The following is a 14,281-nucleotide window of genomic DNA, read 5'->3' as shown; positions in this document are numbered from 1 at the left end:
TGGTGAAATGGGACTGCTGGCTTTTCAGTAAATGTAATGATGCATTCCAGCACTTCACAGTTCAGTATTTCCTCCTCACTAAGACCAACATTTCTCCAGCTATGATATATTCCATCCTAACTATGTTTGCATGGGGCACGACTTGTTGAGATTTAGTAGAGCATGAAAAGGCACGTAGCTGCAACACACCTGCTTACATTAGTGAAGCACTCACTGATTTCTTTCTAAAAGTTAATTTGGAAGGAAATCGCCTGTCAGAGTGATTACGTTTGGAGATATAAATGCGACAAGGGAATTTTCCCCCCCCCTGGGTTGGCTGTCAGACTTGTCTCCAAACTCCAACAAAAACATTAAAGGGGAACAAAGGATACCCCTGGAGAGAACACGCATTAAAGTGACAAATGAGATAGAGCTTGTCATCTATTGAACAACCCAGTGATTTCTGTGCCCAGTGGCGTAATATTAATTAACAAACTTCAGCAAGTCGTTGATGTGTTGAAAGATTAGTTTAGATAAATCTCAATGAAATTGTACTTGTGTAGTTCTATTGATGGCGATGCCGATCTGCCGAAAACTCTGGACTTATCCAATGAATTATTCAACATTCAACAGATATTCATCACTTCTAGACAATTAATCCTAATGACCTTTCCTCTTGCAACACCATAAGACTTGCATTTGTAGTTTTTAGTGAAATGTCTTAATGACTATTTGATGGTTTTCCATGACATTCATGCCCCCTAAAGAATTAACTGTGACAACTTTGAGTGCCATTATCATTTAAAATATTTGTTTATGACCAAATACCTGCAAAACTCCTAACATTCCTATCAGCCTCGGCTGACGCTATTGTGTTAAGTGCTAATTAGCAAAACATGGTAAAAATGGTAAAGATTAAACAACTTAACATAAACATTGTTTTCATGCTAGCCTGCTAACAAGGCATTCAGCTGTATTGCTACTGTGACTATAAATACAGTCTCGCTGAGCGGCCAATGTGGCTGTAGACTCTTACTCTTGTTTTAAATATAAATTAATAAATAAATATTACAAAAAGTGAATATATCGTGGAATACTTCTGATGTTTCAGAGGCTTGTGGTTGACCAGCAAAAACCTTGATTGGCTTCATGCAATAATGGTCAATTTTTTCCTACACCAACACAGTTCCTTCAAGAGTAGCTAAGGGGGTTTCTAAGTCATGCACCTTAGATTTAAGGCAATGTTGCCACAGTTTAGGTTTTCCTGGACAAATACCACAGATACATCTGACACTGTGGTTCATACTGTGCCACAGCGCAAAGCAACTCTCAGCAGCTTGGCCATCTCACTCCCGTCTTCTCCTGTCTATATGGGTGGGCCCTTCTTGCTTCGACTCCCACTACCATCCGTAGAGCTCAAAAGGCCTCGTTATCATCTCCCCCTTGTTCTGTGTTAGTCTGCTGTGAAGAGTAATATCTCTCTGACTGTCTGTGTGTTGTTTACGGATGCGGTAGGTTTGAACACCGGCTGATTAGATTATGGGAATGTCTCCTTTAGTGGTGACAGATACCACCTGGAGGTCATGAGAGGGGTCAAGTAGAGCGTGAAGACAAGACTGGTCTCCAGTGTAACAAACTGTTCACCCTTGTAGCTCTCAGCTCCCTATCTGGGTATATTGACTGCCTTTGGAGATTGTAATAGAAAAACAAAATTTGGCCTATTGATGAGATGCTACATGGGTGATGGAATCTTCTCAAACAAAGATGAATGCAGTTTAAAGAGCATGCTTCAAAAATGATGTTAAAGAAATATGTTTGATGGGAGTTGAAGTTTAGGTGATACTAGATTGGAAGTCAACGTTTTAAAAGACATATCAAAGAAAGGGGAAAGAACTATGCTTTCCCAGTTTCAGCTGCTACCATCCAAATTAAGTTCTATAAAAATACCACATGTACAAAAATCTGCAATTGAGATACAATAATTTTTTATTTTTTTTTATTTTATTTCATTCAAGAATGATTGAATCAGATTTATACTAATTTCAGTCTTTACAGCTGACGAATGAAGGAAGTGGTGCTGAAGTTTTTCTCATAAAGCTGTTTTACTGGACTGGGTGGCATGGCTCCATCCATCATCATGTCGTTAGCGAGCGATTCCCAGGAACTCACAGGATTTCTATTTGGAGGATCTGAGGATATTCAAAGCGGCTTCACCATGGTGATGTTTACTTGTTGTCCTGAGATACAAAGGGCCTGCCTGTGGGCACTAAAAACTATGCATCCACCTTGGACCTTTCTGTGCCACAAAATGAAAAAAAACACATTTATTGGGAGAATTTCTGTTCAAAAGAGTGAAAATGCATTACATTTATGTGAAAGCATTAAAATCCAATAGGCTACATACAAAAAATCGGTTTAGCATCGGTTTTCCATCCTTTTTTTGCTGACTTCTTGGGCTAGATGCCTCTATGAGCAAACCATGTCATGATATTTGTGACTTAATTCTTGAATAGTCAAAATCTGAGGTTGACCTTAAAGGTCGAAAGTGTAGGAATTCCTCCCATCTAGCATTGAGATCATACATTGCAATCAACTCACTTGCACCACGCAGTTCAAAGTATGTATTACATCTGCGGTATGTCCTGTATGTCCCATACTGGCTAACGTACAGTATTTATAGATGGTGCGTGAATATGGAGCGTCTATCCCTGTTCATGTAAATGCAACATAAAATTTCAAGCCAAAAGGAAAACTTGGAATTGATGGTGGTGGTAATTAGTCATAAAAAAGGACAAGTTTGTCAGGCAACACCGATTTTGATAATAAACAACTAAACATGTTACACATTGAACCTTTAACAACAGCAACTAAAATCACAATCTTGCCACAAGCTGTTAAACAGCTGTTAAAGAGCTTTTAATTAATCACATGAGCGTCATGAAGCTATGTAGCCGCTAGCCAAGCTCCGCCTCCGGTCCAGTAAGTGATTTAGAGCTAGCAGCACACTAATATGGACGTAGCCTAGCATATGGGGAGTGGTGGCGACCCACAAGAAATAGTGGAGCCGCCGGCCTCTTTAAGATTGCAGATTGATTCTTGAAGTTTGGGAAAACTTGGGTTTCCCAGCCAGTTTAAGTAGTTAAGGTGAAAGAGTGGTGGATAAGACGAGGACTGTGTGTCGGAGTTGTTCAGCAGTTGTCGGGTATGTGAGTGCAAATACATCTAACATGTCAACGCATATCTGACGCCATCACCCAGATGTGACAATCACTGGAACGAGACAAAAAAAACGTCTGTTTTACTAACGACTGATGGTTGGACATCTCCTCGTGCTTCGGAAAGCTATCCCACAGTGACTGCTCATTTAATTGAGTGGGAAATGTGAAAGCTTCAGATGCACACAAGCACTCACCTAGCTGAGAAGCTACAGAAGGTCGTGGCACAGTGGAAACTAGAAAGGTATGCCTGTCGCACTATATAGCAAGAATACTTTCTTTTATCTTTTTTGGTGTAAGGTCTTGCCTAAGTAGACCTTTTTTGTTATGATTCTATGTCATTTTGCATCATAAATAAGAGATGCTGTATTTTCTGGAGATGATGTGGGGTACTTACTGTTTACTCTTTACATCTTACTTTACACACTCAAGGGAGAGACTGTATGACACTAGTTGGTACAGCCTGAGACATGCACAATAAAAAAAAAAACTGCCATCCGCCTTTTTGTTCAGTGATGTCTGAATCGATGGATGAACTGGATCGTGACTTCTGTGTATTGTTCCACCCTTAACAGAGAGGTTACAAGAAAGTGCTAATGCATGTCAGGGCTATCGCAGAATAAATGTTAGACATAAATACTCACAAAATGGGGTTGGGTATGTGAAAATTAGAAGAATTATAACTCTAAATTGCTCAGAAAAGAAATTTTAATTAAAAAAATTTGGAATAAAAATAAAAAATAAAAAAATAAAGCTCCAGAACTATGTCAGATTGCATTCCCACTGCTATTTAAAAACAGAACTTTAGCATCAGGTTTTTGAGTAGAAGGCTACTTGAAAATGTTACCTTTTTGAACAGTGTCCCTTTATTGCATTTTAAGTGAACAGTCCGCTCTCTGTTATAATATAAAATATACAGTATTTGCACCCATGAGAGAACGTTTCCAGTTCCTGTAGTCTCAAAGAGAAATAAACTGTAATTCTATTTCTAACACTATCAGGCTACAGAGAAACCAATTTAAGTCTTCTCTAATTTCTAATTTGAGGTTAACTAGTCAGAAATAATAACAGGAATACAATCTCATCAAAGTTCCCATAAAGGCCAGCTCAGTGATCCATCAATCAACAAAGTCAAGCAAGTCATAATTTTCCTGGACCGACACAGGCTGTATAATGCCTTTAGTAGCTGAATTTATTTTTCCAAAACAAGCAGAACAGAACTGTTCTCATATACATCTCTTCATTTGAACAAATTAGTGAGTAACCTATAATTCACAGACAACATCACAGGCGCTGAAGAGAGGCCTCGGTCTGTGTTTTCATGACAAATAAGGGCTGGGACACAGACGGCTGAGCACCAAATTCTGTTGAGTCACTCCCACACTAAAAATAATGAACTGTATTTTTAAGAGAGAGTCCCAGACCACTAAGGGTGCAGACTGAAACAAAAAGAGACAGTGTGAGCCCATGACACAATATTGGGAAAGATTTGCTGAATGGAAATGTCACGTCTTGAAATGGCACAGAGGATATTTTTTGGCTAACAGGCTTCCACGCATCTGGGGTCTGATTTTTAAAACTGTGCATAGGATCCTTACCTAAAGCTTACATAAGCCCAACAGCCAGAAATGGCGTATGACCAAAAACAAATCAGATTTATAAAACCGTACACACATCTTTAAGCAATGCTTCCTTTATAAAATCACAGATTAGCCACAAGTGTGCATAGGTGAGCCTCTTATCCCGCCCTGTACACGCCCATTTTTAACCATAAAAAGTCAATGCAAAGCACTTCATGAATGCTGATCAGTATGTTAATGACCCTGTCAGTTGTTATTTCCTGACGTCAAATCATGACTGGCTGGGAAAAAGCAAAAAAACGTCTTAGACGCTACACAGTGTATGGAAACCCGATGTACAGAGCATATACCAGACCTATATGATGAGATTTAATAGAACTTTATATTATATCTAAACAAATCTCACTGATAAAGTAATGTGGTTATGTACTGATATTATTTATTAAAAAAAAGCTGTCACAGCCATTTCCCTCTGGAAACAGCCGGTGACCCCCAGAGTGACGAGGACCAGCATTTGGTTCCGGCGTGTTGCCCTCTCTACTGGTCCCAGTTCAGTACATGGAGCCAAGAACACCAGTTCATTTTTCATGGGGGTTTCCTAGGCATCGCACACTGAAATGACGGCTAATCTTTTTCACTTACAACTAAGCCAAAAGAAAAACATCAGACACATTTTTTTATTTTCAGAGTAATAAAAGGCAGATACTCAGTTATCTACTCTGTGTTCTGCCGTTATCTAATGCTAGGGTATTTGATGCTATCCGGTTCAGTATTCCATGCAGTCGGACCATCTTCCCCACCTGGGCTCCGTAGCGGCGGTTAAACATTGATAACACATTGATTTTCACAATGTGAGTTTGATTTTACAAGGTGTTTATGGAACAATTATCACTCAGCACAAGCGCAAATACTGCTGGATTTAATCTTCATGATAACGTCGATGATATGGTGTGAAAAAATGTGCGGGAGGCAGGAACACTTATTACGAGTAATCGTCATTCCTGCTTGTACTTTCTGCAGTCTCACATCAGTTCACCACCTCATCATCTGCGTCGCCAATTCCCATTTTCTCCAAAACCTACGTACGCATCGGTCTGTGTGCGTGGAGGATCACACATTCTCCCTTCAAGTCTTTTTTTTATAAATCACAACCTTTGCATGGGAAGTGGCCTACGCACATTTTCAGCCCTGTTTATAAATGAGACCCCTGGAGCCCGATGTTCACGTGAAGGCAAAAACTAAGGGTATATGATAGGAACATCTGCACAGACCAAACACCAGCCTGCTTTCATTTGGAGGAAAATGGGTGGGGGGTGTTCTCTTCCCTTATCCCACCAGCTTCCTGACAGCCCCGTAAACACTGGCCCTCTGAAAGGTCACATTGTTTGTCACCTTTGGGGCCCAGCGAGGAGCTCTCCTCTCATAAATATTAATGGACACTGTACCAAATGGGGCCACTGACTGTTAACAAGGGGTGTGGAGGGTGGGAGGGAGGGTTGTTCCTTTTAACATTTCCAGAGGCTCCTCCACTGTGGGGCCATGGGGAAACAGAGAGGTAGGCCAACCTGGAAAAGTCTGGCCGTTGCTCCTGCCATATGGATCTTCTTAGAAGTGACTGGAGCTCCGATCCAACGTGGCTTTGATTCTTTTTGATCGATTTGGCTTTAAAAGTGAAATCAGCGATAGCAGATAGTTAGCCAACCACATCAGCTCTCCACTTGAATAACCAACGGCTGTAAATTCTCACCAACTGATGGATTAACCTCCAGATACTCCAACCCTTCAATGCACCCAGCTGGCTGAATATAGTATAGTGGGTCTTGTTTATCAGCTGGCCTCAGACAGCTTATATAACAGAGTAATATAATACTCTGACCCCCACAGACTAGGTATACCATGCTTCCCTATGATGACCACTCCATTTTACTCACAAATTCCTCAAAAAAATAAAGCAACAGCACATCTGGTTGTCTGCTGATTTTAACCGCAGCCTAAATGATATGCAGACAGCAGCCAGGATGGGCAAAAAGAAGTTCTGTTTTGGTTCCAAGACAACCATGAGTCTGCAAACTGGAGATAAATATTAGGAAAACTTTGGAGGGACGTTTGCTTGATTTGGATTCATTAAAGAAAATCACAGCCTTTCATTACTTTGTATTCCTAAGCATGAAATAAACTTTCTCTGATAACACCAACAAATTAAAATCCTCCAGGCAAGTGCGTATGTGTAAGACTAAACATTACACCTTTCGCTTCAAGGGATCTGATGGAATCTGGAAGGTACATAAGATGTGTGAGTCGACTCTTATAAAAAGTCAGGCCTAAAAACGTATTATTTTAAGCATACTGCATAGGCCTCCTGCCTGCTTGCCCCGGGGCTCATTTTCCTCTCAACTTGATGTCCCAGATTCACAATGTATATCAATCCTCGTAAAGAGAAGCAACATTTCACTGGCCGTGTTGATGTTTCCCTCTGAAATACAGCTCAGCAGGCTATGGCATCACAGCTCCATGCTGAGATGGAGGCAGGGAAGGTGATTGATGAGCCACAGTTTGAGTTGCTGTAAACAAGGGGAACGCATTTGATCTGCTCAGGCTGGGAAGGACAGGCCTGCTTCTGTTTCTATCTAAACCTCTGCAGATTCTGGATCTGCCTGGGGGGAAAGTAAATCACATCCTAACCCTACTGGTGACATGTCAGATAAACGTTAGATCGGCTGCCTAGCTGCCCTTAATGTCGGCTTCGTGAGTGTCATGAATTGAATACACTGAGACAGTCACAGTGGATTCCTACAATCACTCACACAGCCAGGAATAAGTCCTAAGTGAAATGAGAGACGGTACTATAAACTCCTGTTGGTGATGATTGTAAGGTAAACAGCCATTTGAGGAATCATTTGGGCTCCCAGAAACACACTGAAGCATTTTCATTTTGCAAAAAATGTGTTTCGCTGCTCTCTAGGGCTGGCTGAAACCAAGCAGCAGGTTATGAAAGCTTTTCCATTTGCTCTTCTCCCTATATGATGAGACTTCCATGGCTGAACAGATAAAAAAAACAGAGAGTCTGTGGAATAGGATCTGTTTGGTGAACTGAAGTTACAGAATGTGTGTAGGTGGAGCATATCCCAATGTCCGTTCCCACATTCTGGCTGTTAAGATTAGCTGAGTCATAATCACTGCTCTTCGAGCCTTGGTAACACATGGGGAGAAGACGAGACCAAATGTTTAATTGACATTTGATCCAAAGCCTTTATGAAAAGTCAGTGAAAAAACTCACAAAAAAAACAAACCAGTCAAAGTCAAGCATCGGGAGACGCAGCTCACGTGGGTGATGAGGACAGGACGTAGGTATGTCCTGCGGCTTTCTTTAGTGAGCTCGCATCATTGCAGCGTAAAACCAAATCCGACCAGATCAAATGTCTACAATGTCACAAAAACGAGAACCTTGGTTTGGACACCTTTCATCTCCAGCAATCCCTGCCTCCCCTTTTCTCCTCAGTCTCCTCCACCACCTCCGCACATTCAACCTCTTTCTGGCCTTTCTCAGACTGGTCAAATATTTGCTCTTCTTGTGCACCGGTCTGTTTATTTTCTGGAGTGTGTTTCCAGGAGTGGTCAGACCTGTGCGGTGGCTCAACAGTGCCGTCTCAGACATGTCAGTGTTTAGCTTAGCGGCTGGGGGACAGAGGCCGGGATGGGTCCGGGGCTCTGAGTGTGCCGGCATCGTTGGCTGCTCTCCCTACGCTGGCCAAATTGGGCCAGCGAGCCTCACACACTGTGGCCATTCACACTCGCAGCACACACAGGATAGAGTAGGGATTGTTTGGAGGCCAGTGGCAATGCCAGGAATGCTGAGCCTGAGTTCCTCTCTGGGAAAAAATAGTATTTGGTTCTCTCTCTCCCTCCCTGCCTGCCTTTGAAAGGTTGCAGCAGTCTGATGAGAGGGATCACTAGGTGCATTAGCTGACCCGTTTCCTCTTGCCTGCAAATTCCAGCCCGGCCAGTCAGAGAGGGCCTCCCAACCAGAGGAATCCTAAGGAAAGCTACTGCATTCCACATTGGTATTTCCTGACCCAGTCCCACATCCCTAGTGGCTCATTCACAGTTACAGCAATGAAAAACAGAAAGCTATAAAGGGACGCATGCACAAAATATCCTTCTTGAACTCACACAACCAACAAAAAACAAGAATTTAGAGTTTAAAGCCATACAAAGAACTGCTCAAGTGCTGATAGAGGCCAATTTCCATAATATCTATTTTTAACAACTTTTTAAAAATGTACTTTTGGGTTTTATATGAAAGCAATATAGTGACATAAGCAGCTGCTTATTGGCTCAGAGCACTTACGGTTTTGCTTCTAATCGGGCCTGTAATGATGCTGCAGAAGTGTGCATTCTAAGTTTTTATTTGCTTCATTGAACACAGGATGGGGATGATCTTTTACGACTTAATTAGCTTTGCCATATGCAAAACCATGATCATCAAGGCTTTTTTGTGCACGCCATCCCTGAAGATCTGAACCATCCAGCCTCAGTCTGGAGCTGTGCGTGACTGTGTGTCCATTTAACAATTTAGCTGCTGAACACTGCAAATGTCATAAGAGCTGAGGGGCCAGCGAGGACATGAAAAACACTCAAGTCACCAGAGGAGGGATCGTAAATCAGGAGAGTAGGTGAGTAGTTATTTCTTAAACACCACAGAGGCGTTCTGCGGTACACCGTGATATCAGGTGGAAAAGGGATTTTCGTACAGCTGAGTGAGTTTTCTCTGTCCCAGGGGATTATGCATTCATTACCCTTTCAGCTTGGTAAACAACAAAACAGCCAGTTACAGAAGTGCAGGATTAACAGAACATTTCCTCAAACTGCAATAAATGCAGGCATCAAGGGGCCAAGTGGAGAAGGCAGTAGGAAAGTGCTGCAGAATCCAAAACCCATTTGGTCTATCATATTCATCCATTCAAGAAAAGGTGATAATGTCCTGGAAAACTGTTTCAAGGAACTAAGTATCTAACAGGCTAACACTTCACCAATTCCTCCCGGGCTGCTCTCAACCCCTTGTGAAATTCTGCTTTCTGTGTGTCAACACATGCCAGAGACGATCCTCAGGGTGAAATCCCATCCACTCCTCCTCCTAAGATCCTGTAACTTCTACATATCTGTAATCTTAATATTAACAAAAAGTTATTTTACTTTTATTTAGTCACATTTTTTAATCCTGAGATCTTCCAAGTGGAGCCGGTTTTAATTTGTCAGATTAAAAAAAGCCTACATGGCTGGAAGAAATAATTTGTAGTGGTTGTCTATTTAACAGGTTTGTATGATATGGTAGGAAAACGTATGCACTACGGCGACTGCCAGCCGGTCACTTGACGACTGTGACCGGTAACGTGACAGTTACAGATAGAATGATTTGACTGTTTATTTGTAGTTACTGAGAGAGAGCTGGGAAACCAGACAGAGCAAGGTCCAAGACATTTCAGCTCCCATTGCTGTGAAGCTCAGCTGACATGGGGGATTGGGATGCGGCAGCGACAGTTAAAGACCTCATATTATGCAAATGTTTTGGTGCATAATTGTATTTAGAGGTTGTAACCCAGAAAAATATTGTGTTTTTTTGAAAATGAAACCAAATATCATATTTTTGTCACACTGCCACACTACTAGCTAGGCAAGCATTATAACGTGTTACAAAGTGACACGCGTTAATCACAGAAGTAACAGATGGACTCCAATAGAGCTGTTTGGAGCAGTTTGTGAACAGAGTCTTGTGTTGGAGAGGGTAAGTCCCTTTGGGGGGGGGGGGGGGGGGGGGGGGGGGGGGGGGGGACTTTGGGCTTTTCCACTTTGTAAACATATAATGTGCACAAAAAAAGATATGTAACACTGGAGTGTGGTCTGGACCTGCTCTATCTGTAAAGCGTCTCGAGATAACTCTTGTTGTGAATTGAGACTGTAAATAAAATTGCGGTTTGGATTAAAACTCCGGTCACCTTAAAGTGGAACTCTCGCCAAAATGCAACCTAGGGAGTTTTTGTGAATGTGCTTGAGTCAAACTTTCATTTAAAAGCATAATTAGGACAGAAAAGCAACTCTTAACATATACCATATTTTAGTTTTTTGGTCCAATGGCATTTTGAATGGGAGTGCTAGGGTTCACTACTATGATAGCATCAAAATCTATATTTTTAAAACACTAAGTAGGCTCGACCCAACATGAGATTTCCCTCCAAGTATCACCAGGGGCTCTACACATGAACTCAGCACCAAGAACCTAGTTTGCGTTCACACAGTTTACTAAAAAGAAAGGTTTTACCAACTCATTGTAGCTATTGGTGTATCTGCTCGCCGCCATCTCGCCAGTCAAAATGGATCTCCGAAGGCAACAGGGAGAAGAGTAAAGATGGAAAGTACAATACTTTTTTCGGCACTTTCGCTCTGTAATCACAAACAAATTATGTCAGTTGTAAAAATAATTCCAGACCTATTTACTTAGAACATTATATAATTTATTTAGAATGTTTTACACTGAGAGAAATTAAACAATAAAACATAAAACCCCTCCATTTCTCCTCCCAAACCCGGGAGGAGAAATAATTATTCATTTCTTTCTCACCGCAACTTTTATTCTTGTATATTCTTTTTCAGCCTGTTTTATTTTCATTATGAATATTTTTAATTGCTCTTTAATGTTTCCCGTAAAGCTCTTTGAGTTGCCTTGTTGCTGAAAGGTGCTGTAGAAATAAAGCTGCCTTGCTGCACTGCTTTTGGCTTGCTAATAACATCATATCACAGTGAATGGCATCAGCGTGACATTTTGAAAAACTATGACCACATTCAAAACTGACAAAACGTCTCCATCTGCGCGTGCATGTGTCAAACTTAAGCTCTCTGCTAATATGCAGAGGACAGATAAGCTTGCGCTTACTCTCATGTACCAACATTTGGCACTGTTTGATTTTACGTGAACCAATACTTGGTAGAACTGACGTGATTTGGTCGGTATCGGCAAAGGGACCGGGCACAGTACCCAACCCTAGACTCCGTTCATTCCCATTCGGAGATCGATTCTTTTTGACTGGCGAGATGACGGCGGCCGGAAAACACCAGCTTCTACAGTGAGTTGTTGAACAACTTTCTTTTTAGTAAAGTCACACAAACAATGTTCTCAATGCTGAGTTCATGTGTAGAGCCCCTGGTGATACTTGGAGCAAAGTCTCATGTTGTGTCGAGCCTTCTTAGAGTTTTAAAAATAGCGATTTTGAGGCTAGCATAAAAGTGCCCCTAGCACTCCCATATAAAAAGCCATTGGACCAAAAGACAAAGATACGGTAAATCTTAAAAGTGCTATCCACATCCACAAAAAAGACCAAAGGTTACATTTTAGCGAAAGTTTGTCTCATTACTCCCAAGTGTTACTCCCAGGGAAGAAACACGCATTTCCTGGGTGAAAGTCTGTTTCCCCCGGGACACTCCCGCATGTTTTATGACCAACCCGTCTCTGGGTGCAGGTGCGGTTGGACAACTGTTAGTTTTACAAATCCAACAGACTTTTCTGTTGATTACCTGTCATACAGCTACACACCTTAATCACCTTTGTTAATGCATGTTTCTGTTTTAGACCGAGAGAAGTATACAAACAGATGAAGGAAATAGTCAAACTAAAACATAGTCATCAGGGACCTGTCAACTTGGAACTCCGCCAGCTTCCTCAGACAGAAACAGCGCTGCCGGCTATTCTTATTTTTATTTTTTACACAAAATATTGGTGTTCAAACATTGAAAGCTCAGCTTACTATCAATATATTAGCCATGTACTACACATCCTTGGTCTTAATCACATTTAATTATAAAAAGGCTTCATGTGGTGGAGCATCAAAGAAACAATTAATAATTAAAATCATGAGAAAGTAAAGCATTAAAGTATATCGGGAGGTCAAAAAAGGCCGCCTGGCTGGCATGCAATGTCAGACGAGAAGACACTTCCTTTACTACAGCGGATCAGGTTGTACTTGGAAAGGAACCATGATTAACGCTGTCAGGAGTTACCAGGTGGAAACCCAAGGCCAGTCACCAGAAAAACCAGTTGGCATTGTACGCTCCTGCGAACCACAGATATATTGACAACCTGGGCGCACCCTTTACTAAGGTGTTGTTTGAATAATAAAGGTCGTTAAATAATTAGTTAAAATGAACTGACCTGACCCAATTCAAACCATGTCATTACCGCAGAGACATTGTGTCCTTTGGTAGCTAATTACAGCGGTACCTGCAGGCTCAATTTAATAGCACAAACATTTAGAATAAGTGTAGTGTCATAAATCCCTATTGTAATATTGTATACACTAAATCCAGTATTGTATAGCACACTTTAACTTCAGCCTCATGTATTACTGCTTGATAGGTCCTTTATACTGCCCACTGACACCAACATGGTTTTAAAGCTATTCGTGTCCAATTGTTGCTCTCCAGACTTTTCATCTCCAACAACATTTTTAGACCAGGGGAATCCATTTTGTTTTCTTCAGTTGTTGGATGTCAGTATTTCTAAAATCCTGGTAAACCTTGGTTGATATGAAACATATCTGGCACCCTTTAGCATCTGTATGAGATGCACCAGGCTTTTAACTAACTCTACTGTAAATAATAGAGGTTTGGAGCAAGTGATCCGGAAGTAAGGGGACATAGTATATCATTGTAGCACATCCCTGTTGCTTTAGTTGGCACAATGGTACCAAAACTGGCAACCTCACTGTGACAAAATTTTGTTGCACACAGTAACTGCACACAGTTGTTGGACAGAAAATACTTCCAGCAGAGACTGGTTTCAATCTTCTCCCCTCAATGTCAAATAAGCATATTTCCCAACAACACTATATTATCTGAGGCCTGTATTTCTGTGCCCAGTCTGTAAAAAAACAACAGAATTTGTCTACAAGGTTTTGACAAAACTCCTCATGTCAAAGAAAATCTTTCTGACAGTTAACAAGAGTCTTTAGCACAAATTCCTCTATAAATGTCCTCCTTTCTGAATAAACCTGTCCACACACTAACCCACAAAGTATCTAAATGCAGAAAGCATGACCCTTGCATCAGACTGGATCTTGTGTTCTAGCTCTAAACGCTAAATTTCACAGCATGGAGTCTTCCCACTGCCATATAAAATACACTGTTTGCTAAGAAACGTTGTCATTACACTCAAAACTGATACTTAGCAAAGTTGGATGAGATGCTCACATGCCAGCACAGGGGAAGAGGAGAACATTCCTCCAAGTGTTTGGCTTCAAGAAAGAACAGATTGTCTCATCAGCGGAATAAAGATCCCCTTTAAGTCAATACAGATCATTCATATTAATGAATAATAAGGGTTCCCTAAAGCCCAGAATCTTTTAGGGTTTTAAAACACTTCCAACTTTGTGTTATTTCATGTCAGTCACTCCGACTGGACCAGCAAATCAATAGAGAAATAGTTCCATTACTGGGGAAATAGCATCATTCCTGTTCCCA

At 41.2% G+C, this 14,281-nt stretch overlaps 1 long non-coding RNA gene across 1 annotated transcript; it reads left to right on the top strand.

Annotated features, from left to right (window-relative positions):
* The first annotated feature begins 3,572 nt into the window (after positions 1–3,572).
* On the top strand, positions 3,573–12,092 carry LOC117956268. Its single transcript, XR_004659218.1, has 4 exons — positions 3,573–3,701; positions 9,478–9,479; positions 9,537–9,544; positions 12,080–12,092. It is a non-coding gene; the product is annotated as an uncharacterized LOC117956268 (long non-coding RNA).
* The last annotated feature ends 2,189 nt before the right edge of the window (positions 12,093–14,281 follow it).

Source organism: Etheostoma cragini, chromosome 14, assembly GCF_013103735.1.
Source record: "Etheostoma cragini isolate CJK2018 chromosome 14, CSU_Ecrag_1.0, whole genome shotgun sequence".
Lineage (NCBI taxonomy): Eukaryota > Metazoa > Chordata > Actinopteri > Perciformes > Percidae > Etheostoma > Etheostoma cragini.
Note: the sequence above shows the minus strand (reverse complement) of the source record. Positions and strands in the feature narration are given on the sequence as shown.